This window comes from Somniosus microcephalus, chromosome 17 (assembly GCF_052327205.1).
Source record: "Somniosus microcephalus isolate GS21.2 chromosome 17, FLI_Smic_1.0, whole genome shotgun sequence".
NCBI classification, from domain to species: Eukaryota; Metazoa; Chordata; class Chondrichthyes; order Squaliformes; family Somniosidae; genus Somniosus; species Somniosus microcephalus.
Genome location: NC_141003.1, coordinates 44,390,458 through 44,418,242, shown reverse-complemented (window position 1 = coordinate 44,418,242; position 27,785 = coordinate 44,390,458). Strand labels below are relative to the sequence as shown.

The window sequence follows — 27,785 nt, the reverse complement described above, 5'->3', positions numbered from 1 at the left end:
CCAGACAGAGAGACAGAGAGACATACCGTTATATATATATATATATATATATATATATATAAAAGAATATTGTCAGGAAATTAAAGGATACCTTAACAATGTACCCTGACAAATCTCACCTTGACACGGTTTCAAAAAAATAATACACATGGGAGAAATGTTTAATTTTCTAATGCATTCACAATGAGTGAAACCTGATTTCCTCATTTCTGGTATTGTGTACCTTATGTACGTCTCAATGCCAACTCCTGGTAAAGCAGGTCACAGTGGAGGAGCTGATGTCTGAAAACAGGACAAGCTGACCTGGTGGTGCGAAACACAGTATTTATTTGTACACCATACAAGTGGTTGTTTAAATGGCACGCATCTTCCATCCAAATACCTTCTGTACTGATTGTGACCAGCTACCCTGTGACCAATGTTCAACAACAACTTTTATTTATATAGCGCCTTTAACGTAGTAAAATGTCCCAAGGCGCTTCACAGGAGTATTATAAGACAAACAATTTGACATCGAGCCGCATAAGGAGAAATTAGGGCAGGTATTATGTTTAAGTAGGTTTATGTATTATGTACATGAGTCATAGGCAATGTTCCCGGGAAGCTGCGTTTTGTTCTGCGTGGCCTGTGTCAGCTTTTACAGCGTGTGTCGTGCAGTTAGATGAGAACATAAAAATAATTTCTTCAAGGTCAGACATTTTAGTGCAGGCTAACTTTTAGGTGTCAATGTTGTTGTATCTGGTGAACTGAAAAACCAGCATACTAGTATTGTAACGTTCAATAAAATGAGGGGGCTTTGCACACTTAATTCATTAAATGCTTTAAACGGTGTCCCTGGAAGTGCTACTTTTGTGCTGCTAATATTCGCATGAGTGAATCACAATGAGCAGTGCATGGTTACGTTCAGATCTACTAAGCAATGCTAACAAATCTGGCGAGTCTGACAATTGTTTGTTATGAATGAATTAATAAGGCTCACTGGCAATGAGGTTGCGCATCCTACTCCTGAAACACGACAGCATTCCACAATGAAGATAAAATTCAGTAGTATTTAATATCAGCAAGGAGTGTGAGGCTGTGTGTTTTATCCATTGTGTTTATTCAAAAAGGTGGGAAAAGAACAACTTAGACCCACTACAATAGCTCGTTTTCATCTAGCCAGAGTGTGATATTGTCTGCCACTGCACAGCTATTCAGGTTTCATCAGCAGAAAGTTAGGCTAACCTTTTATAAATCACTGGTTAAGCCCCACCTGAGGTATTCTGCCAATTCTGGGCACCACGCTTTAGGAAGGATGTCAAGGCCTTTGAAAGGGTGCAGAGGAGATTTAGCAGAATGGTACCAGGGATGAAAGGCTTCAGTTACGTGGAGAGACTAGAGAAGCTGAGATTGTTCTCCTTATAGCAGAGAAGGTTAACAGGAGATTTAATAGAGGTGTTCAGAATCATGAAGGGTTTTGATAGAGTAAATAAAGAGAAACTGTTTCCAGTGGCAGAAGGGTCGGTAACCAGAGGACATGAGGAAAAATAAATTTATACAGCAAGTTGTTATGATCTGGAATGCACTGCATGAATGGGTGGTGGAAGCAGATTTAATAATAACTTTCAAAAGGAAATTGGATAAATATTTGAGGGGAAAATTTTACAGGACTATGGGGAAAGGGCAGAAGAGTGGGACTAATTGGATAGCTCGTTCATAGAGACGGCACAGGCATGATGGGCTGAATGGCCTCCTTCTGTGCTGTATGATTCTATGACAGCAAAAAAAGTCAGCATTGTTATTTAATTGAATAATGCAAGCTCAGTTCTTTATAATAAATCTTTGGTGCCCCCAGCACTCAGCATGTGCCTCACTGGGAGCAACACCTCGTCAAAGCATCAACTATCCAGAGCCAGCCAATCTTAAAAGGCTGACGTCTCTCTTAAAATTGCCCTGCAACTGGTGGGGGGTGGCTGGAGACAGATAAAGGGAATGGCCCAGAAATTCGGGTCGGGGGCTTCCCACGGGTGCAAGCCCTCGACCTGCACTTACCTAGCGCACCGGCCATTAAGCTGTGGGCCCGGGTGGGATTCCGATCCTGGGCCTCCTCCAACTGCCGGCGCGCAGTGCTTCCATATCCCAGGGGCGCAGTTAGTTCGATGCGTCCCCTGGGATCACGTGGGCCATGGAGAGCCAATGGTAGCAGGGAATGCTTCATTCATAAGTTTGACAGGAAGAGCTGTCAAACCTATAAATACTATAAGCCCCAAAACATCACTAAAACTTCAAATAATTTTTTTTAAAAACATCACATTTTTAAAGTAACTATAAATTACATGAAATAACTATTTTAAACAATAATTTAAATTTTTGAAAAAATTAATTACATTTCTAACGGGGCTAAAAATAAACTTACCTTTCTTTAAAGTATTTAAAAATAATAAACCTGTGGGAAAAATGTTTTAATTTCAATTAATTCACGACTTACCTTGTTAAAAGCAGGCCTTACGCCTGCTTTTTAAAAGTGTAACTGCTGGAGACATACCCTCCCGGGAAAACCTGCAAAAAAAACATAAGTTTGATGCGCACGTGCTGCTTCGCTGGTGCACGCGTTCGACCGCTGAACCCCTTCTTTCAGGGGAACGGAAGTGCCGGTTTCCCGCACATGTGCAGTGCATGCAGGAAACCGGCACTTCCGTTGGGCCTATGGGTGAGTACCCCGTGTGTACTCACCCGTGGAGACCCGAATTTCTGGGCCATTTGGTGGCTCCTTTTGTAGATGAGGGCCAGCCTCCTTTTAAACAGCAGCATAGATAAGGTTCCCAACCCTTCAGGATTGGTCGGAAGTCTCCAGATTATCTCCCAGACACTGCTGCCAGTAACCTTGGAAAAAGTTTGCATATTGGGGTTTGGACTTTATTTTCAAGACTGGCTTGTCCCTGCTTTTTGTGTCCCCGCATATTCCGTGAGGTCCCGCTCTGACCTTCTTTATTTGAAATGAACAAACGGGTCAGCGTCAGTCTCAGAAACGGGTGTGCCTTTTCAAAGCAAAGGTGCGGGATCACATGTGCGTGCTGCCCAGTCAAAGGGAAATCCCGACTCGGCGCATGAGCAGGGCGGCAGGTCAGTGCTCAAGCTTTGCAGGTTGTTTCTGCTCCAGGCATGTCCAGCAGACCAGGGGAAATAACAGGCAAGGGGAAATAAACTGCATTTGCTGGCCCGCACTGAATGGAGAAGAATATCAAATCAGGGAACATTTCACAGCAAGATCCGATCAACTGAGATGATCCGTTTCAGAAATGTTCAAAGTAAATCAATGCATCAAATGCCTTGTATTTATACCACCACAAATAACGCACTCGCAATCCAATTCACCATGAATTTCAGACGGGTTATGGACATAGCCTAATGCATTCATAGGATTATCCATTTACAGCATTACTTTAATTAAAGCCAGAATCAATTAAAAATATCATTGTGGAAATAATTATTTTTGACAATTGCCTTTCTGTACACTGTTGGAACGTTGTATTGATACTCGTGTTGACTTTCAGTATAAATGATCAACACTAAATATACAAACTTAAAATATTTATCTATATATTTTTTTAAGTCAGTAGTTCATGAATCCTGTCTGAAAATGCCACAGATGTACAGTTTGAAATAAGATAGATATTTCATTCTGTTCATGACTATAGGTCCCCAGGGCACAAATCTGCAATGTTTTCCTATTCTCTTCTTTCACCTCCCCGCCCCTCGAGGACACTAACTCTTACTGGGTCTGGTTCTGTGGGTGCAAAGACACGCAACTACAGGGGACCTAACTTTTACTGTCCGATTGTCATGTGACCACTGTCATGTGGCCCATCACGGATTCAACTGTCATGTGATCTACCGTGACATGAATAAACCTCAAGGAATTACATCCAACCACAGTTGGCAATCCTAAGCATAGGTGGAAGTAACAGGGCACAACCTGAGGACTGTTTAAAAGTAAGACTGTTTAAAATTAATATTGAACGTACCAAATGAAGTAGAAAGACTGTTTAAAATTAATATTGTTTAAAAGTAATATTGTATATACCCAACAAATGTCAAATCGATTGACACCTACAGAATGTTGGAAAACTGTACCTTTTTGCAATGTAAGCTTTGGCAATATGGTTCTCTGTAAACTTTCATGCCAATAAAGCATTTGAACTGAACTGAACTGAACTGAAAGCTGTCCCTCTATGGCAAAAACTGGGGAGCAGGTGAGGAAGTAAATTGTTCAGCTACAAAAGTTGCCACGGTAAGTACACTGGCTCAGATTTTGCTGTAGCTGAGCATCTAATGGCGTCTGCCATTAGTTAGATTTACCCGTTTAGGTTTTTAAAATTTTTGCGTGGCAAGTTGATGAAAGTGCGAGCTGATAACAGCGCAGCAAGGGAAATGGGGCATCTGGGAGCTGAGTGAACAGGGCTAGCAACTATTTATCTCCTTAACAAATCAGATTGAAGGATTGTGAAATAAAGAGCGCAAAGGACTGAGAAGGAAGTGTAAATGTCAAATCAGGTACAGAAAGAGACATAAAGAGGGAAAGAAAGATTGGATTAAGAGAGAGAAAAGACAGAAAGGAAAAGTGTTACCTTTTTTAAATCTCCAACAATTAAAACTAGATGGAATGAGACTCCATACTTGTAATAGTTAATTTTCAGTACCAGAGAGGTTGATTGGCAGTAATTAACAATTATCATGTCGTTAAAATGGAACTTAGACTTGGAATGACTTGATTTAACTTTGTGATGTGTTTAATTCATATCTACCACGCAAGTACAGCAACTTCACAGCATTCAATGCATTTCAATGGTGAGGCAGACAGCGCAATGCCGTTTTCACAAAGCTAACAGTGGAGCACACATCTCGGACAGTAACCTTTGGATATTCGCATATAACGTGCATCTGCCCTTCATTACTGCATAAATAAAAGCGAGTGCCATCAGCCTCACTGTTATTTTGACAGCAAATTCTGGCCCAACATCAGTTTACAATACAGTGCAAGGGCTTACAATGCATCTAAATTGCACTTCACCTTTAATTGGTAGATCATGAAAGAGGAAGAATGCACTGCACTTTGCCAGTTGTTCATTTTTCTAAATGCACAGGAATGCTCATGTTGTTGCATATCAATGTGTTGAGCTCGTGTCTCATTAAATCTGACAAGCAACAAACACCAAATATGCTGCCAGCACAAAGAACGTGAATGCTGCCTGTTTTCACACACTTCCAGGAGATGGCTGATAGTCTGAGCATTTGGTGGCACACACCTTCTCACAAATTCCTCTTTTTAACACATATTTTCTTGCAGGAGAGGTCATGCATAACAAAAGCCAGCACGTACAGTTAAGAGGCAGCTCTTTTGATGTCATCCATCAGCTTTTGCCAAGTTTCTAGGTGGACATGTACATGTACATTTATAGGTTTACTGGTAAATCACTGAACAGGGAAAGAATCAGAGGGACAGTTCTTCCACTCGCTGGAAACACAAGAGAGGAAAGGAAAAGAACACGTGGTTCAGTCAAGTTTTAAAACACAAGACTGAGCAGTGCCAAACTGGGTCTGGAAGCGGCAGTGAAGAAGATTTGTTTATGTTGCCTCGACAGAAAAGTAGTGCCAAAAACAAGGCAGTCAACCCAGAAAAGGGAAAGACATGAGTAAGGAAAATGAAAATTAAGTGAAGTAAATTATGTTTATGCACAACTGTTACTCTGTATGTTCACCGGCTGCTATAAAATGAAAAAGTCTAAAGGCTCGTATCTGGATCTTGCCTCCCTAAAATAATTTTTGCAATCCGTCTACTGAAAGAATGGAGAATTACCCATGAGGTCACATGCAAAAGACATAGGGGGGAATTTTTCAGGGGGTTAGCAGGTACGTTCGGTGGCGGGTTGGGTGGGAATTTTTTTTAGCTGCAAGTCGACACCCCGCTATCAACCTGCCACCACACGACCTCCCCAGATGTCAGGTCTGTCAGGACTGAACAGACCCGACACGCAGCAGCGGAGGAAGCAATTCAGGTCATTATGACCTTGTTAGCAGCCCATTAAAAAGTATTTTGATCTCACCATGCCATTTTATGAGGTTGCCCACGGGGTCCACGCTGCTCGGGGATCATGTCAGGTAAGGAGGTAGGGAGTTGTATGACCATGGAATCATCTCATTACTTGACAGCTGCAAATGTGCTATAAAAGCTCCCATCTCACAGCTGTTCACTTTCCAAGCTCAGAAGCTGTTGCTTACTGCATTTGGAAGACAGATTGAGCTTTATGCAGGTGGCAAGTGTTTGGAACAAACTCTATCCAGTGTCACCTCATTGGAACAACCTCTCACCACTGGCAGATCGCTTCTCTCATCTCAACCTCACCTGCCATCTATTCCATCAGCATTAGTGCCCTTGAAACTATCTCACCTTGGTCCTCAGAATCCCACCACGATCAGCCCCAACACCAGCAGCACCAACAACACCAACCTTCTCCGCAATCAACTGATGCTGCACAGGACATGACATCAGCACCCAACCACATTGCTGCCCGAGAGGCAAGGGATGGCCTCACCATAGCCAGATTTATTTGACACTGTACACCCTGGCTGCCACATGATGCACCAGGTTGGCACCACCCCACACCAACACCATAAAGCATCCCTGCAATGCCCAAGCCATTCCTTTCACACTCATCACCATTGCAGGGGGTACCGTTATGTCTCACCATTCACCGCAACTCACTAAGCCACTTCCAAAGGTGCACACAGATCTGCCCAAGAACGTAAAGTGTTGAAAATAAAGGTTTCAATGTTTGACACCACATTAACAGAAACTTTACATGAATATTGGCTAAAACATCCAAGTGCCTACCCTTGTGTGTTGTTAGTTGGTATGATTGGACTAGGATGAGGGCGAGTGTGAGGGGTGGCTAATAAAATGGGGAAGTGATAATGTAGATAAAGTGGGATGGGCAGAGGTGCAAGGTAAGTTGGTGCGAGTAAGGATGTGCAGGAGTAGGGTAGGGAAGGTAGAGTGATGGGGATGTGATGAGTAGCACAGCAGGACGAGGTTGAGTGTGGCTTTGCAGTAACGTTTCCTGATCTACTGAGATCATTGAAAGGTTTGCGCCACTGCAGCCTGGTCCTCCTGACGACATCCCTGCTTGTGCCCTCCTGTGCATAGTGCAACCAGGCTGCATTGGTCTCCTGGGGCGGTCTCTTCTGCCCATTGGAACAGAAGAGAAACTCCCTGCATGCTGTGACTCCCTCCATAAGCATATGGAGGGAGTCATGGGAGAGCCTGGGTGCAGCCGTGCACCTCTGTGCTGTGCTTGTCAGTGTTTGCAGCACCTCAATGCTGTTGAGCACGGACAGCACAACTGTCAAAATAAGTTTATGCATGGTTCCTTTAAGGAAACCAGCTGATGACGCATCATCAAATGACATCATCAGACCCACTTCTTTCAATTAGCCAGCAAACGTGCTGGGCAAGCTTAAAAAGCCCAATCAACATAAAATCATTCTACACAGTGGGCTGGAGCCAGCAGCGAGGTCAGGACCCGTCACCGACATCGCCCGCCCCGGACCCACCGAGGTAGGGGAAATTGCGGCCATAATATCCAGTTCTGATCACAAGGTTACAATCCTGGATTAATTGGGCACACACCCCAAACGTAAGATGCTCAGACCACTTATGGGAATGACCAAATTCAAGAGAATGTCTATGTAAGACTCTAAATTTGCAACAACTGCACGCTATAATGGGTTAATAAAGGATAGACTGACTGATTAAGGCTGTTGGAGAGAAATGGTGCGTCATTTATGGGTCTTGGTGTATGGTTAAGCCCAGTGGAGGAAAACATATTAGACACAATGGAGATGACTATTGTCATTGGAGTATGAGGTATAATTAAACAATTGGTCCATTAAATCCTGCCTGATGACTCTTACTGACTGAATCTTTCTAAATGCATGTCTTCTTCTCATGACTGAGGTTATCTTTCTTGTCAGGTTGCAGTTGGCCACAATCTTTTGGTTCCTATGGTCACAGACCATCTGCACTTACTGTTTATAAACGGAGTAGTGTTGGGGATAGGGACATGTATGGCAATGTGAGCACACTCCATTGCGTCCTGCACTCTAGGAAATCCTGACACTTGGTAAAACTGGAAGACTCTTTCCTGCCGCTGACAACTTTCCAAAGGAAACTGATATTATGGGGACCACCCCTCATTTGTATCAAAATGGTACAGGGACTGCAAGTGCTAAGGGGTTTCTGGTGTATGCACTCCATAGGTTTCATGCCACAATCTCTGATACACCGCAGCATTATGGGGGCTGAAGATTGTGTTAACAGCCCAATACATTTTTCAGAATGTTCTGAGCCAGCAAATCTTTTAACGTCATTTTGTTCCAGCCAATGGTCCATTGGCATCATCATTATTAACAATACATTACAACAAATAGAGTTCTTTCCTAAAAACTTGAACCTTCCTCGAAGAGGCTCAATATTGCCTGTAATAATACCTTGGCCCCAGTCTGCCCAGCCAGTCACTTTTCAGAGAAACACATCTTTGAAATTGAAATCCAGGTGCAGATAAGAGTATGAAAATCTTGAGGCGCTTTGAAAACTTCAACCTGCATCATTAAAGGAACTGAAATGGTAAGTCATTTTGATTTTTAAATGAGTGCTGTTTCCACACCTGTTTTTATTTTTGTTCAGCTGACAACAGGCCATCTGCCTGAAATGATGGGAATATGAAACTGACTGCATTTGCAGGAAGGAACTGCACCTAAATTGTCTGTAATTACAGCCTTAAATCATATTTTGTGGCATTATTTTTGATTGCATTCTCTGGGGGGGGAAAAAATCAGTTAGTATTCTGCAATGTAGTATGAATAGGAATCATGGGTATTGTTTTAAAACTGGGACTTCTTAAATAAGCATTTAAATGTTTTATTCAATTTAATTGAATGTTCCGAGCTCCATTTCACACCAAGCACGACAAGTTTATACATCATTCTATTCAGATCGATCTCCTCTGCAATCCTACATGAGTGATCTCTGCGAGATGTTTTTATAATGAAAATGTCAAAAATAAACTGAGGCAACTCAACTTTTTTTCCCCTGCAAACCTAAATAAAATAGGAATGCTAAATTACTTTCTGGAGTCAATGTCATTAACTATACAGGCAATGGCACTGAATGCAATAATCAAGATCTCTCCATACTTTGATTGCATGAGGCCTTTCAAAGTTAAGTGTTCAGAATGGGCCCAATTTAACAAGACAAATTTTGCAAGACAAATTTCCTCCACCAAACTTTATTTTGGACGTTAGAAATTTCAGTTCTAGACAGGGGGGAAAAAAGTAGATAACAAAGATGATGAAAAGCATTCAACTGACTCAATTAGCTTACCTTCTCCTTTCTTTTATTAGTAGGTTCTCCGGACAGGTCATTTAAGATTGGTTATTTTCATAAGCCCTTAATAGCTTCTCATTAGCAGCTTTTGATCCTTACATTCCCTGCCAAGCAACAAAGTGTGACGCAAAATGTTGGCATCTTGCAGTATTTTGTTGTTCTAAGGGATATGATCAACATTGGCAAGGCTGCATTTATTGTCCATTCCCAGTTGCCTTGAGAGTTAGTGGTAGACCTTCTTCTTGAGCTGCTCAGTGATTGTTAGCACAAATGACCAGCTTTCTAGGCCACTTCAGAGGGCATTAAGCATCATCCACATAGTGTGAACTAGAGCAAGTTCCCTTCCCTGAAGGACATAATTGGACCCATGGTCATTTTCCTGGTAGCAGCTCACCAATTGCAGATTTTTAAAAATTCAATATCACAACTTCACTTCCCATGGTGGGATTTGATCTCTTGGCCTTTGGGTGAGTGGGTGAGTGGGCGGGTGGGGGGGAGGGAGAAAGAGTTACTAATCCAGTGCCATAACCACTGCACCCCAATATCCTAAATCATGGCCACTGGGGGAAAGGCCGCTAGTCCAGTACCATTAAACTGCACTACAATACGCTAAACCCAAATCTCTTTATTTTTAATGTATTTTGATATTACACTATTTATGATTCAATATCAATACTTAAGGCACTTTGGGAAGTGGAGAAGTAGAGTTGTTAGAAGCATAGTAGTCCCTCTGCAGTACAGATGGAGGAGCCGAGAGATGTGAAACTGAGGCACTACAGCACTACTGTCAGAAGGTTATATTTCAAATGTGACAAGTTTACACAGGCAGTAGCCATTATAAATGCAGACATAGGAATGCATAATGGGAAAAGATGACAGAAAAGTGTACCAAAAATTGACAAGGCAAAGTCCATTTTTATAGACAGGATGCGCAGGCTGTTGTAAGACCTTTACTATATTATAAATAGATAGTCGACATTAAAAGCAAGTGTTAGGAAGGAAAGAGAGCCCGAAGCACCATATGTCATTTTCATCAGGATTATGTCATACTTAAGTGACATCTTTTTGTATTCCAAATTATGTCACTACACAATTTCTTTGGAGAGAAATGATTTAAAAAGTATATTATGGTATCGCTGAGGAGTTTCTGGATAAGCTTTAACGACATAGGCTGCTCAATATATTCTGATCTACACTACACAGTTGCCAGCATGGTAAGTACATGCAGCAGAAGACTTTTTTTTACTATGCAATGAATGCTCAACGAGTTTTTTTATCTTAATTTTTATCTTATAATTAAGATAAGTCTTGCAAGACACTTTGCCTTGTCGACCCAGCCTCTTTAACACTTATGTTGTCAATGTTTGTGAAATAATGACACTTCTAGAATCAAAATATTCCTTCCAATAACAAGGTGAGAATTGGTTATCAACACCATGGGTTTGCTTAACATTTCCAATTCTGCATTACAAATGTCACTTAAAGCTGTACTCCCACCATAATTTTTTTTAAAGGAACTCTATGGGGCTAGATTTTCAGTATAGACAGTTTTGGGGCGCTAACCTTAGCGCCCGCCCGAAGTTAGCGCCCGCCCCAAAGTAGCGCCCCGTTGCCGGAAATTCAGTGGCTTCGCCCGAAGAGGTTGGTGGAGCGCTAAAAGAGGCGTTCCACTACTATCGTTAGGCGCTAAGCCGGCGGTGCAGAGCGCAGCGCCCGAGCTCGGGCGCAGCGCACGGCAGACACTCTGGTGCCAGTGAGCTCTTAAAGGGGAAGGGTGCATGTGTTTTTTTTAGGAGGAGGAGGAGGAGGAGGAGGAGGAGGAGGAGGAGGAGGAGGAAAACAACATAAATACACCGTTCACAACAACTGGATCCTTCCACACAACACATGCAGACTGCCGTTTATAGTGCAGGAGGAGTGCCCTTTAATTTGCGCTCCCCAGGGTGTGTTGCGTTCCATTTTACAAACGCTCTGGACGCGAGCCGCACAATGGGGCGGTCCGACTGAAGTTTGGAATCGGGGCGGCCAAAGGGCGTTGCACGAGGATGTGACGTCATTTTCTGCGCGCGCATCCGGGCGGCCGCTAAACTTTGCGCCGGCGCTAACGGCCAACTTAATTTGGGGCGGGGCGCAAACTGCGCTGCGCCCGGGCGCTACACGAATAGCGCCCAAAAATCACTTCTCTTAAGGCGCTAACTGCTGGCGCAAGCAACTGAAAATCTAGCCCATGGCCTTTTTAAAAAAAGTCCTGTATCATAGGTTGGCAAAATAGAGCAGTAATCAGAATGGTGGAATATAGATTCCTGGTCTCAACTGTGCTGCTGGAGGATGGGTGACTTGAGGCCTAGCATTCTGCTATAGGGAGGGATTGAAAATAGGAGGAAGAGTCATCCCTGAGCACTTGCTTAGATTAGACTTTAAAGCCTGGTTTGTTTGGCCAAGGATGGCGCATGACACAACAACAGCTTACCTTTATGTAGCAACCTTCACTTAACAAGATATCCTAAGGTGCTTTACTGTAGCAATTGTGACGTACGAAGGAGAGAAGTAACCAAAGGTACAGTCAAAGAAGTACATTTTGAGCAGAGGTTTTGAAGGTGGTGATGTTTAGGAAGAGAGTTCCAGAATGCAGAGGCATGGTGGGTAAATAGTCTGACACCAAGCTGGGGAGTTGGTGGGGGGGGGGGGTTGGTGGGGATATGCAGTAAACCACTGTGAGAAGAATACAGGATGTGTGCAGGGATATTGCAGAGGTAGGGCAGAGGCTATAGACGGATTTGAAGATGGGGACAGCGTATTTAAATTAATGTGCTTGGGGATAGATAACCAGCGGGAAGAGAGGTGATTGGTACTTTTAATGAGATAGAATACAGGCTGCAGATAGCAAAATGAGTTGCAGCTTGTGTAGTGAGGAAAGTGTTGGGGAAATGAAATCTTATGATGAAAACATGATTGCAGATTTCAGCAGTCTTGTGGGGGGTGGGGGGGGAAGAGCCTGGGGCACAGGCAGGTGATTGTCTGCAGGTGGAAGTAAGCAGTCTTAACGAATATGGAGGTTGAAGCTCAACTTTAGGTAGAACAGGACAAGGAGGTTGCGTACTTGCAGATTCAGTCTGAGCAAACAGCTGGTGAAGGTGGAATCAGCATCTGATGTGTGAATTATTGGCAGGAACTAAAATTGCTTCAGTCTTGGTGTTCAGCTGGAGGTGGTTTTGGCTTATCCTGGATTTGATGATGGGGAGGAAAGCATCTTTAAAACAGAGAGTCTTACCGTCACCAAAAAATTGTTTTAGAAGGTGCTGTAATCCAACTGGTCCCACCTTCCCCCAAACCAGCTGGAATGACAGATGCAGTAATGAGCTTATCACATCTGTCTGTCGCGAGCTCTACTGACGATTGGAGTCAGACTGCAGGCGGGCATTATAAACAAATATTTATCTGAAAAACTAATACACAAAATGGAATCAAACTTTTGGGAGAAATGTTCCCCCCTCCCCCCAATCAGGTCCTTTATCTTTCTTTCAAATTGATCTTGACTTTGTGTTTCAGAGCAATATTTATTTAAAAATTCTTTTCATTGGCATTTCCCAGAGGAAAAACGGAATATTTTATTATCAGCATCTGGTTGCAGTTGTATAATTTCTCAAGGGGCTGAATGTTAGACCCTTCAGCACCCTTATTACTGCCGGTTTTGGCACTGTTGATGCAAGTAGCAATCAATACCAACATGGCCATCAGGGGTTTCACTGCTGACAGTCCAACATTGAACCCAACTAGCACCAGGACTGCCTTCCCAGGTTATAAAACTGTTCCTATTCCAATAGCTGTTGTTCAATGGCAGTATACAAAATTCAGTCGGCTTCTATTTGTTGTAATTTTTTGAGAGAGTATGAAGCTCGCTCTGTTCCCCAGAATGCACTCTGGTGTATGGGCCTGTGAACTCTATCAAGCCTGTAGCTAGAGGGTAGCTGACAATGACCCAGTGATGACTCTTCTTCTGAATTCACCTAGTACCCTCACCTTTCCCTCTCAACAGGGAACTATTTGACTTTGGCTTCCTGTCTCCTTACAGCAGCCTGGCAGATATATGCGTGGAGATCAGGTTCACTTGGTCATACTTAAAACAGCAAATAGAAGGAATGAATGAAATCATTCCATTAATGACATACGTTTAATTGACAGATTATTGGCAGTACAAATTTGGGGGGTTAAATTCAACTTCAGCGGGTACGCAGAACGGGCAGTAGCTAATCGCCCGTCCGTTATTCTCCCCCCCTGATTTTCCTTTCTATTGAAGTCAGTCAGTGAAAAGGAAAATTGGCTACCACCTGTTTTGCGCCCCGCCAATGTTGAATTTTACCTGTGTGATATCCGTAATTCTACTGTCAGCAATACCAATTGAAACAAGCAGCTCTTTGTCATGCTAACAAAACAATTTGTTGATTCCTTGCACAAATCAGTATTCTAATTCATTTTTTACGATAGTTTCGATAAATTCAACTCGTGATGGTTACCAGCACCAACGGATCACACGCCCAATGGCGTTAGCAGTAAGCAGGCACATAATTGAAGCATGTGCCTGATTTGATTATTGCCGAGCTGCCAGCACAAAGATGAGAATGCACTATGAAATCAAGCCTTAGAAAAGTGCTGTTGGCATTTACGATATTAGCTCTGACATTGTCTCAAGTTTTCTGATGAACAAACATCGAGAGGGTGGACCAATTGGAGGTTGCCAGACTGCTCTTTACACATTATTTGTCAAAAGCTGATTTTGAGCAGCTATGCAGTGACAGACAGTGACTGACCGCCACACTGTGATTGCTGAGTCTGGATCGTGTGTGACTTGATTTCACCTTAGACTCACTAATTTTAAGAAAGCATTCAAATGCTAACGGCCTTCAAGTTACATGAATAGAAATTTATGCTAGAATATTTAACACTTTATGAAATTCCTCTCTCTAGTATTTTAATGGAGAAATTAATCTATTTAAAATAAAAGTATTGATGCCTCTTTAAGACAGCAAAGGAATTACATACAAGCATGTTAAACGAGTGTTAATGTTTGCAGTCTAATTTGAAGGCCAACATTGATTACTGTTTTGGAAAAGAGTGAAAAGAATACATCCTCCCAAGAGAAATGTAAAATGGTGAAAATTGATTATTATATATCAATTAAATCTGAATTCCCCCGCCTATATTTTTACTCTTACAAGATTGTGAAAAATTATGGATGGCCCTCCAAGGCAGCAATTATCCACAGTAACAACAGGTAACAAATATGAATTAACAGTATATTTGTCTGTAACATACTACCTGTAATAGTGTTTTAAATGTCGTGCAGACGTTGTATACTGTGAAGTCATAAATTCACTCACTTCAAGGTCCTAAATCATAAACTCCCACACTGCAGGGTCCTAATCATAATTCACACTGGGAGATCCTATGTCACACAAGGCTACTTTTAATAAGACAGCCTCCGGATCAAAGAAATTGACAATCAATACTGCATCAAAAAGACATCAACTCTGTGAAACAAACAGAAAAGGTATTTAATATTAAAAATTAACTGTCCACTATCTATTATGAATAATACTTGACATGTGTTAAGAGAATTTAAGGTAGTTCTCAAAATTAAGATGGTCAGGTGATAAACATAATCCACCCAACTTCACTCTCATGATTTACTCAATCATCCAAGCCCCTTGATTGGATTACTGCCCGAAAATTCACATCCACTATCCTCTATATCAAGAGCGGACAGATCATCAAATAACCCTAGGACTGTTAACATTCTCTATTCATGCCAGTCTTCTCAGCTCCATCACCTCATCCCTCTTTCACTATTTCCATGCATCCTTAATCAGGCTCCATGCATTACTGGATGGATTTCCTACTTTGGTGAACATTTTTTCTTGAATGGAATGCCACAATGTCGCCATTTTACAAAATAAGCCTAAAACGTAACCAAAATCAAAATCTGGCATTGTGACATTCAGGCGTACTCTGTCAAATCGAATGTGCATTAACTCTCTTCATTTTAAATGATGTGACAAAGTCCCTTAAATTTTCAGAACAAGGTTCTCTTGAATCTCTCAGATGGAATAAAATAGCTTACAACAGTGATTGAAACAGTAGTAGAAGTTTACATGAGTGGAATGGCTCAGATTTTGTCATTTCTATACTGAAATTGAGTTGTCATGAATGGATTTTCTGAGATCAGTGAACAACAGGATGTATCTGACTTACTCAACGGGGCACTGCTCTATGTGTGTGTGTTTATTGGTACTAAATTTTTAAAACACATATTATATCACCAGACCATAATGACCTCTGTCTGTGAAGACAATTTGCTGCAATATTTATTATAGTATAATTGAGTGATTGTCAATTTCCTCCAATATCTCCCAAGATTAACTTCTGTTCATACATGATGGCAACAACGGGGGCAGAATAAAGTGGCAACCCCGCCAAATCGCTCAGCAGCAGCTGGTAGGATCTTTTCCCAGGGAAAGTGACCTGTCATGTAAGTATGAATGGTTGGAAAGTGAAAGATGGCAGTATATTAAGTGAGGCTGATGATCCATATCATATGAACTCAATTGCAAGTAGCATCCAGTCTGATGCTTTGGAAGTGGACATGAAGGATCAAATTGTAAGTACTTACTAGTGCGACAACTGGAAGCATGCAGAGTTATAACTCCAGTCTCCACAGATATTCTTACTGCAAAAACCACCAATAAAAGCATGACTAATATTATAGAGACTCAAATGAGATTGAGACATCTGATTATGAGACAAAACTGTTGACAACAGTAGTGGCTGTTGTTTATGATATACATGTAACAACAATAGCACATACACCTGTTGGAACATGTTGGAATTTCCCATCAACCTCTTCCTTCTCCATGTTCCAACATGTACAATGTTCCAACAACACCCATTTAAGAAAATGATACAGATGCCGATGTCGACAGGCCTAGCATAAGGTACTGGAGCACAAGTTTGTGTTCATAATTCCTTACACAGCAATAGCAGTACTGTCTACATCAAGAAGATTAGTGTTGCATGTCTCCTCATAGAAAGGGAGGGAAAGTCAGAGGGACAGTCACCTCAGGCTGCTTTCACTCAACCCCTAACAGCATGGCATTGACAGGTGCCTGCCCACTGACTCAGCTAGAGATGGCACCTGAGGAATAGAGGGGTGAAATCATGAAAAATATTACAGGGAAAAATTTTAAAAAAAGATGGTCACTTTACAATTGAATGACGTTCATTAGAATGGGTTTTAAGGGTGACCCATTAGTGATGTCATAGAATGAGCACTCCCTTCACCTGAGTTACAGATTTTAACTGCGTTGCAGTCGGGAAAAGCCGCACGGGGAGTGCAGAACTGAGTGAAAGTCAGATGGGCTTCACTAACCCAATCTTGTCTGCCTCCTGGCAGCCAATTAAGAGTGACAATCCAGCCTGAAGCAGAAGGCTTTGCCACCATCTCATCCACAAGAGATTCATGAGCTGGAAGAGGACTAGTAGGGAGAAATAATGCGGAGGGGGAAAAAAGTCTAACTTATATACACTTAAAAATTCTTCATATGACTGATAGTTACTACTGTCTTTCAGCAGCTATATTATTATATACATCCAATTACTCAATGTCTCAACTGTTTTGCTTTTTGTCACTTAGACGCTGACAATTTCTCACTCTGTGAAATGTAGCTTGCATCTTTTTCCTCCTTTATCGAGGCTTTTGCAGTGTTTCTGAACAGAAATCTGAAGGAACTGCTTTGGAATTGGAGGATTTGTGCAATTAGCATGCTTTTGCAAGTGTTTTTTGATTTGTTAACCTGATTTTCTCAAATACATCTGAATTTTGGCTAATGTGCAGAATTAGCTTTGGAAAATCAAACCCCGAGTACATATTTATAGAATTTTATGTGAAGATTTTAATCACATGCTATCCTCAAGTATGAGTTAAAGTGTTACAGTGAAAAACTCTAATGATGTGCCACTGCTTTGGTTTACATCTATCTTCCTAGTTTAATCTAACTAGCCCATGAATCAATTCATTCATTCATTTAATTATTTGTTGGAGTTTAATGTTTGTTTGTCAAATGAATGAAAATTTCATACTAAGTATGATAAACAAGTTGGACTGGTGTAATTACACTTTGAGGCCCATCCCTACAAGTTCCATTTGTGAATGCCAAACAAGATAATGAGTGTTTGCATTTGGAATCTGCATTATTTCCTGTTCACTAAATATAGTGGCCCAGAAATTCGGGTTGGAGGCTTCCCGCGGGTGCAAGCCTCCGACCTGCACTTACCTAGCGCGCCGGCTGTTGTGCTGTGGGCCCACGTGGTATTCCGATCCTGGGCCTGCTCCAACTGCCGGCGCGCAGTGCTTGCGTATCCCAGGGGCGCAGTTAGTTCGAAGCGTCCCCTGGGATCACGTGGGCCATGGAGAGCCAATGGTAGCAGGGAATCTGTATTCATAGATTTGACAGGAAGACCTGTCAAATCTATGAATATAATTCAGCCCCAAAACATAACTAAAACTTCAAATTCATTTTTTTTAAATCACATTTTTAAAATAACTATAAATTACATAAAATAACTATTTTAAACAATAATTTACATTTTTGAAAAAATTAATTAGTTTCTAATGGGGCTAAAAATAAACTTACCTTTCTTTAAAGTATTTAAAAATAATAAACCTGTGGAAAAAATGTTTTAATTTTACTTAATTCACCCCTTACCTTGTTAAAAGCAGGCCTTGCGACTGCTTTTTATAAGCGTAGCTGCTGGAGACTTACCCTCCCGGAAAAATCTGCAAAAAAAACAGAAGTTCCAGGCGTACGCGCTGCCTCTCTGGCGCACGTGTTCGACCTGTGAACCCCTTCCTTTAAGGGAACGGAAGTTCCGGTTTCCCGCGCATGTGCAATGCATGCACGAAACCGGCACTTTCGTTGGGCCTACGCGTGAGCACCCAGTGCGTACTCACCCGTGGGGACCTGAAGTTCTGGCTCCATGTGTACCATCTACAGGATACACTGCAGCAACTCGCCAAGGCTTCTTCGACAACATCTCCCAAACCCACAACCTCCACCACCTACAAGGACAAGGGAAGAAGGTGCATGGGAGCACCATCACCTCCAAGTTCTCCTCCAAGTCACATATCACCCTGACTTTGACTTGCATTGCCATTCCTTCATTGGTGCTGTGTAAAAATCCTGGAACTCACTGCATTGTGGGAGTACCTTTCCCATACCGACTGAAGTGTCTCATGAAGAAGACCCATGATCACCTTAAGAGGAACGAGGGATGGGCAATAAATACGGGCCTTGCCAGCGATACCCACATCCCCCAAATTTTTTTTTTTAAATGGCTTCCCCGGTGTGCTGTTTGCATTTAAAGAAAGAAAAGACTTGCGTTACTATAGTGTGGCGGTACCACCAGTTGTCCCTTACATATAGATACTAGCTGGGGAGCCCCGCGTTGCGAGGGCAATTTTGGGGCGCGAGGGCAATTTTGGGGCGTTTGGTCTCCCTGCCCCTGTGTGTCCCCCCTCTCCCTGTCATGTCCTCTCCCTGTCCTATCCCTCCCTCCCCTCTCTCCCTCCCCTCCCCTCTCTCCCTCCCTCCCCTCCCCTCCCCTGTCTCCCTCTCCCCGCCCACCCCTCCCCCACTCCGCCGCTCCCCCACTCCCCTCTGTCCCTCTCTCCGGCCCCTCCCCCTGCCTAGCGAGCCCCGCGTTGCGAGGGCAATTTTGGGGCGCGAGGGCAATTTTGGGGCGGGAGGGCAATTTTGGGGCGTTTGGTCCCCTCTCCCTGTCATGTCCTCTCCCTGTCCTATCCCTCCCTCCCCTCCCTCCCTCCCCTCCCCTCTCTCCCTCCCCACCCCTCCCCTCTCTCCCTCCCTCCCCTCTCTCCCTCCCCTCCCCTCCCCTGTCTCCCTCCCCTCCCGTCTCCCTCCCCTCCCCTCTCCCTCTCCCCCCCACCCCTCCCCTCCCCCACTCCCTCCCCCACTCCCCCACTCCCCTCTGTCCCTCTCTCCGGCCCCTCCCCCTGCCTAGCGCCTGAGGTCCGGTGCCGATGCTGAGGTCCCCCGCGTATCGCGCGGCTGATGGACGGCCGCTGCGGGCGGGCGGGCAGCGCATGCGCGGTGAGTGTGGGCGGCGCATGCGCGGTGAGTGCGGGCGGGGCATGCGCGGTCAGTGCGAGCGGCCCGCGGAAGCCGGCAAGGCCGTTAGCGAGCGGGAAACTTCGGGTGGCGCGCCCGCGCTCCGTCCGCAACACCTGAGAGGGGGAAGTAGAGAGAGACAGAGAGGGAAGAGGAGAAGGAGAGAGAGGGAAGAGGAGAGAGGGAAGAGGAGAAGGAGAGAGAGGGAAGAGGAGAAGGAGAGAGAGAGAGGGAAGAAAGAGAGAGAGAGAGAGAGAGAGAGAGAAATTTTTTCAGCTTCAGGCCCCGAGTCCCCCCTGCGCGAGGGTGAGGAGGGGGGGGGGTTGCTAAACACAATATAAAACTCAAATAAATTGTTAAATTAATTGCCTAACACATGGGGAAAAAAATCGTGGAAAATCAAGATGGCGGCCACTCACCTCGGTTCAGAAGGATAAGGCCCGCCCACACATGCACCGATTGGTCGACCGGTCAGGTCACCGAAGCGTAGGATTGGTCAATCGTCGAGTCACTCGACACTCAACTGTAGGAAGACCTCGATGCTAATGAGCGGAACGCTGAAAGTTTTTGGGATACCGCGGGCGGGATTTTTGTCCGGCCGAAACGTAAATACGCCGATGACCGGTCCGGAATCGCAAGCTTTCTTTTGAGGCGACGCGCGCGTCGGTACGCTCTGTAACTTCCAAACGTATAGAGACCAGGCGGACAGACAGACAGACAGACAGACAGACAGACAGAAGAGCCGCTTCTATATATATAGATACTAGCTGGGGAGCCCCGCGTTGCGAGGGCAATTTTGGGGCGCGAGGGCAATTTTGGGGCGTTTGGTCTCCCTGCCCCTGTGTGTCCCCCCTCTCCCTGTCATGTCCTCTCCCTGTCCTATCCCTCCCTCCCCTCTCTCCCTCCCCTCCCCTCTCTCCCTTCCCCTCCCTACCTCCCCTCTCTCCCTCCCTCCCCTCCCCTCTCTCCCTCCCTCCGCTCCCCTCTCTCTCCCCTCTCCCCCACTCCCCCGCTCCCCTCTGTCCCTCTCTCCGGCCCCTCCCCCTGCCTAGCGAGCCCCGCGTTGCGAGGGCAATTTTGGGGCGCGAGGGCAATTTTGGGGCGTTTGGTCTCCCTGCCCCTGTGTGTCCCCCCTCTCCCTGTCATGTCCTCTCCCTGTCCTATCCCTCCCTCCCCTCTCTCCCTCCCCTCCCCTCTCTCCCTCCCTCCCCTCCCCTCTCTCCCTCCCCCCCTCCCCTCCCCTCTCTCCCTCCCCCCTTCCTCCCCTCCCCTCGCTCCCTCCCCCCTCCCTCCCATCCCCTCTCTCTCCCTCCCCTCCCCCTCCCTCCCCTCCCCTCCCTCCCTCCCTCCCCTCCCCTCTCTCCCTCCCTCCCTCCCCTCCCCTCTCTCCCCTCCCCTCTCTCCCTCCCCCCTCTCTCCCTCCCCCGCTCCCTCCCCCCCTCTCCCCTCTCCCCCCCTCCCTCCCCTCTCTCCCTCCCCCCCTCCCTCCCCTCTCTCCCTCCCCTCCCCTCTCTCCCTCCCTCCCCTCCCCTCTCTCCCTCCCTCCCTCCCTCCCCGCCCTCTCTCTCCCTCCCCTCCCTCCCTCCCCTCCCCTCCCTCCCCTCCCCTCCCTCCCTCCCCTCTCTTCCCTCCCTCCCCTCCCCTGTCTCCCTCTCCCCCCCCACCCCCCGCTCCCCCACTCCCCTCTGTCCCTCTCTCCGGCCCCTCCCCCTGCCTAGCGCCTGAGGTCCGGTGCCGTTGCTGAGGTCCCCTGCGTATCGCGCGGACTGATGGACGGCCGCTGCGGGCGGGCGGGCGGCGCATGCGCGGTGAGTGTGGGCGGCGCATGCGCGGTGAGTGCGGGCGGCGCATGCGCGGTGAGTGCGGGCGGCGCATGCGCGGTCAGTGCGAGCGGCCCGCGTGAGCCGGCAAGGCCGTTAGCGAGCGGGAAACTTCGGGCGGCGCGCCCGCGCTCCGTCCGCGACACCTGAGAGGGGGAAGTAGAGAGAGACAGAGAGGGAAGAGGAGAAGGAGAGAGAGGGAAGAGGAGAGAGGGAAGAGAAGAAGGAGAGAGAGAGGGAAGAGGAGAAGGAGAGAGAGAGAGGGAAGAAAGAGAGAGAGAGAGAGAGAGAAATTTTTTCAGCTTCAGGCCCCGAGTCCCCCCTGCGCGAGGGCGAGGAGGAGGGGGGGGGTTGCTAAACACAATATAAAACTCAAATAAATTGTTAATTAATTGCCTAACACATAATTGAAATATTTACCTTAGTTCCCTAACACACAGAAAGTGTGGGGGAAAAAATCGTGGAAAATCAAGATGGCGGCCACTCACCTCGGTTCAGAAGGATAAGGCCCGCCCACACACGCACCGATTGGTCGACCGGTCAGGTCACCGAAGCGTAGGATTGGTCAATCGTCGAGTCACTCGACACTCAACTGCAGGAAGACCTCGACGTCACACGGTCGCTGATGAGATGCTGGATGAGCGGAACGCTGAACGTTTTTGGGATACCGCGGGCGGGATTTTTGTCCGGCCGAAACGTAAATAGGCCTATGAGCGGTCCGGAATCGCAAGCTTTCTTTTGAGGCGACGCGCGCGTCGGTACGCTCTGTAACTTCCAAACGTATAGAGACCAGGCGGACAGACAGACAGACAGACAGACAGACAGAAGAGCCGCTTTATATATATAGATACATAATTCCCTTTAACTTACCTAACTGTATGTACTTAACTTACTTATATATGTTAGCTTACCTGTTGGGGCCGTTGCCCCTTTAACTTACCTGTCGGGGCCGTTGCCCCGTTAAGATGTACCCTAACGTGCTGATGTCACGTCACGTATGACGTAACGTGCGTGCGGCGGCCGCCGGCCCGACTCAGCCTTCCAGGGCGGCCGCCGGCGCAACCCGGCATAGCGTCTTCGGCCGCATCGGCCAGCCGACGGGAGCGACGCGATCTTCCACTCCCGCGGCAAGCACCAGCACAGTCCGGCCTCGCAACCTCGGCCTCAACGGCCAGCGACGCAACGACGCGGTCACGTGACTGCCCCAAGCGTGGGCAAACGTGACGACGCGCATCACGTGACGCCCTAAGCGCGGGAAACGCGAACAACGTGATGACGTCACAACGCAAACGTGATGACATCATCACGCTCCCCACAGGACTGCGAACTCAGTCCTCGTGGAGTCCCCGCTGGGACAAGACCTATACCATGGTGCTCCTACAGTCAGCCATCTTACCTGCCATCTTACCTGATGTAATTAGTCTGTTCCTGTAAATAAACAACTTGTTAATAGTTCGTCGAAGTCAAACTCTCTTATTTAGTGGCGATCTACACGAACCGCTACATTGGTGACCCAACGACGTGAGTACGAGAGTTCATCAATTCCTACACTACAATTGGTGACCCCGTATCCGTGAACGATTTTCACGGTAGCAACGCGCAGCCTGACCCTCGTCTGCACAGAGGTACAGCACGCCCAACAGCAACCGTCGACCACCAGCGCTACATTGGTGACCCAACAACGTGAGTACGGGAGTTCATCAATCCCTACACTACAATTGGTGACCCCGTATCCGTGAACGATTTTCACGGTAGCAACGTGCAGCCTGACCCTCGTCTTCGCAGAGGTACAGCACGCCCAATGGCAACCGTCGACCACCAACACTACATTGGTGACCCAACGACGTGAGTATGGGAGCTCATCAATTCCTACGCTACAATTGGTGAACCCGTATCCGTGAACGATTTTCACGGTAGCAACGCGCAGCCTGACCCTTGTCTTCCCAAAGGACGACCAACGCACAACCACGGAACAGCAACCGCCTAACACCGATTCCACCATAAGCGACCCCGTCTTTGCGAACATCTTCGCAAAGGAAGTGCAGCTTGGAGGTGAGCCCGTTTTTCACGAACGATTTCACAGAGGTAGAGCACGACCAACGGCAACCGTCGACCAGCGCTACAATTGCTGGGTTTGTGAACGCCTTTCATAAACGAAGCACGCTATGGAAGCATCAGCCGTTCCGCTGTCGCTACCGCAATCCAGGGAGCCACAGTCTCCCTCGTGCTTTATGAAGGTAGAAGCCCCGTTCGCCGAGAACATCGATGCGGCACAGACCACGCACGTGCTCACGGTCCCCGTATTCGACTATTCTACCGCCTCACAGATCGTCCGCCTCTACGTCCAAAGCAACAGCAAGTATAAATCACTCCAAGCGCGGGGTACAGCATGCTCGGGGCCCACAAAATCGGAGCGTGCCCTGCGGGGATACCACGAGGACTCACCCCCGCAAAACACGAGGACGCACTCCTCGCGCACGAGGACCCGTCCCTCGCGAACCACGAGAACCCATCCCTCGTGAACACCGACGAGTCCTTCCCCGCCGACGACGCACCAGCCCTTCAGCCTGCTGGTTGTGTTACCCACTACACGATTCGGCGTGAACAAAAAGCGTGCCACCCTCCCGGCTGTATTCTCCTAAATCTACAACTGTTACAAGTGTTGCCGCCCTCCAGGCAGAGTTAAACCCTCCTGAAAGCAACAACAACCTGGACCGTTGCCGCCCTTTCTCCAGTGTTCCCTGTAACAAACGCAAACGTCTACTGAAGCTGCACACATCGAGGACGGGTCCAACGGGCATCCTGTGGCCGCGATCAGCCACGTGAAAGTTGCTAGCCTCACCGATCACAGGTTAATGCAGTAACTCTTCACCCTCTGTTGTGTTAACGTCGTAGCACTATGGCACGCACCGTTCTGCGTGTTCCAGCCTCCTGAAGGTTTCGCTCACCTGTCAGCGAGTTCACTCACCTCGCCTGTCAAGTCCTTCTGGAACGTTCGTTTGGCATTCTTGCAGAGTTCGTTATAACAAGGACTTGTTCCAACAACAACAGAGTCATCGCCCGCGTCCGCCCAACCTGCCCGTCACTCTGACAAGGCCTGCTGTTTCGCACGTCTCCACGGTCCTTCGCCTGACGGATACACATTTTTCGCCACGACGTGCGTACGGATCCCCTCACGAGCAGCATCTTCAGAACTCGCTCGCCAAGCCGAGACAGCACGACCGCCGAGACCACCAGCGTCAGACCATCTCATCCTTGGACTTTCGTTAAAGCAAATTCTGGGGGGGCCCATGTGGCGGTACCACCGGTTGTCCCTTACATATAGATATATATATAATTCCCTTTAACTTACCTAACTGTATGTACTTAACTTACTTATATATGTTAGCTTACCTGTTGGGGCCGTTGCCCCTTTAACTTACCTGTCGGGGCCGTTGCCCCTTTAAGATGTACCCTAACATGCTGATGTCACGTCACGTATGACGTAACGTGCGTGCGGCGGCCGCCGGCCCGACTCAGCCTTCCAGGAGGGCCGCCGGCGCAACCCGGCATAGCGTCTTCGGCTGCATCGGCCAGCCGATAGGAGCGACGCAATCTTCCGCTCCCGCGGCAAGCACCGGCACAGCCCGGCCTCGCGACCTCGGCCTCAACGGCCAGTGACGCAATGACGCGGTCATGTGACTGCCCCAAGCGTGGGCAAACATGACGACGCGCATCACATGATGGCCTAAGCGCGGGAAACGCGAACAACGTGATGATGTCACAACGCAAACGTGATGACGTCATCACGCTCCCCACAGGACTGCGAACTCAGTCCTCGTGGAGTCCCCGCTGGGACAAGACCTATAGAAACATAGAAACATAGAAGATAGGAGCAGGAGTAGGCCATTCGGCCCTTCGAGCCCGCTCCACCATTCAACGAGATCATGGCTGATCATCCAAACCCTAGCACACGGTCCCTACACCGGCAGCCATCCCACCCAAGCCCTATCCCTGTAACCCCACGTATTTAATCCCCCCTAACACTAAGGGCCAATTTTTATCATGGCTAATCAACCTAACCCGCACATCTTTGGACTGTGGGAGGAAACCGGAGCACCCGGAGGAAACCCACGCAAACACGGGGAGAATGTGCAAACTCCACACAGACAGTCACCCGAGGCCGGATTTGAACCCGGGTCCCTGGCGCTGTGAGGCAACAGTGCTAACCACTATGCCACCGTGCTGCCCTGGTGCTCCTACAGTCAGCCATCTTACCTGCCATCTTACCTGATGTAATTAGTCTGTTCCTGTAAATAAACAACTTGTTAATACAGGTAGACTACCCTTTATCCGAACTTCCGAAAACCGAAACCCTCTAAAAACCGAAGGTTTTTTCGTTCAACGTAAATCGTGCGTACGACATGACCAGAGTGGCGCACGACTTACGCTGAGCAGAGGGTCAGCGTAAGTCGTGCGCACGACCCCCCGCGGACCCCCCCCCGTGGACCCCCGCCGACCCCCCCGCGGACCCCCGCCGACCCCCCCCGCCGACCACGACCCCCGCCGACCCCCCCGCGGACCCCCCCACAGACCCCCGCCGACCCCGACCCCCGCGGACCCCCGACCCCGACCCCCGCCGACTTACGCTGAGCAGAGGGTCAGCGTAAGTCGTGCGCACGACCCCCCGCCGACCCCCCCCGCGGAACCACCTGACTCTCTTCCAAAGGCTCGAAAGCAACGAGAGTTCTGAGCCCGCGGCGGTGCCGGCCCCTGTTCCGACCGAGCACGACGACCTGTTGGTGGAAATGCGGAACTTCATTGCATTCCAGGCTAGCAGCGACGGACAAGCCACGACTGCGGACCCCCCCGTGGACCCCCGCGGACCCAGACCCCCACCGACCCCCCCGCGGACCCCCCCGCGGACCCCGACCCCCCCGCGGACCCCCGCCGACCCACCTTCCGAAATCCGAAATTTTCCGAAAACCGAAACACGGCTGGTCCCGAGGTTTTCGGATAAAGGATAGTCTACCTGAAGTTCGTCGAAGTCAAACTCTCTTATTTAGTGGCGATCTACAAGAACTCCTACAATAGCACGTTTCACGATTACCGGATGTCTCAAAGCGCATTACAGCCAATTAAGTACATTTGAAGTGTAGTCACTGTTGTAATATGGGAAACGCAGCAGCCAATTTGCGCACAGCAAGCTCCCACAAACAGCAATGTGATAATGACCAAATAATCCGTTTTTTGTTATGTTGATTGACGGATAAATATTGGCCAGGACACTAGAGATAACTCCCCTGCTCTTCTTTGAAATAGTACCTTGGGATCTTTTACATCCACCCGAGAGAGCAGACGGGGCCTCGGTTTAACGTCTTATCTGAAAGACGGCACCTCTGACAGTGCAGCACTCCCTCAGCACTGCACTGGAGTGTCAACCTAGGTTTTTGTGCTCAAGTCTCTGGAGTGGGACTTGAACCACAACCTTCTGACTCAAAGGTGAGTGGGCTACCCACTTTTTTTTTATATTATACTTTATTGAACATTAAGAACATTTACAACATCGTGATCATTACATTGTATGATACAAATCAATTCCACCGCTCTGCACAGCCATTCCGCCACCACATTTTAACATCAAAACCTGAAGTTTAATTTGTCTCCTGTAACATATATTAATCGATTGTACTTTAAAAATTGGTTGTAAAATACTGTCCTTAAATTCCTTTCTGAATAAAACATCCACAGAGCCTTATAATGATCTTTTAGCTTATATTTAAAATACTCTTTTAGATTGATTCTCCTCCCCTTAAAAAACAGAGCATTCCTTCTTTGCACAATCACGAATCTAGCCAAACTGAACATTAAATTAATTGCCGCTCCGCTAGATTCTGGCAGACTCTCCTGCAATCCCCATCTCAAAAATGAGTCCCACGGGATTCCCATTCTCGCTCTTCGGTCCCCACCCAGCAAAAAAGCTTCACACAACTGTCGAACATAGTACTTAAAGTCATTTAACTGCGGACATAACATCAGTAAATGGGACAGAGTCTCATCCCGTGTCCCACACATTGGGCAAGTTGCCGCCTCCACTCGTCCAATCTTGCACAAGACCGTCATGGTAAAAATCCAGTTATGAGCCAATTTGAAATCCAGTTCAATCCATTCTGGGCATTTAAAATTCGCCCACACTCCCTTCCAAATCCGGCTGAAGTCCAGCTGTGGGTATATACTCTGCCAAAACTCCTGACCAGCAGGTGTCTTGAATCTCCATTCTCTGAAATACCTCATAGAAATCTCGAGTATTACAGTTGTCAAATTGGACCATCTCTCCCCCTTTCTCCAGTACAAAGCTTGGAAAAGCAGGACGCATTTTACTTC

The 27,785-nt window shown here is 47.0% G+C and overlaps 1 protein-coding gene and 1 long non-coding RNA gene across 4 annotated transcripts in view; one reads left to right on the top strand and one right to left on the bottom strand.

Annotated features, from left to right (window-relative positions):
- Positions 1-27,785, bottom strand: part of tafa5a (TAFA chemokine like family member 5a) — an 849,608-nt gene that overhangs the window by 554,055 nt on the left and 267,768 nt on the right. The window lies entirely within an intron of this gene.
- On the top strand, positions 2,704-5,780 carry LOC147105695 (uncharacterized). Its single transcript, XR_015081559.1, has 2 exons — positions 2,704-3,972; positions 5,327-5,780. It is a non-coding gene; the product is annotated as an uncharacterized LOC147105695 (long non-coding RNA).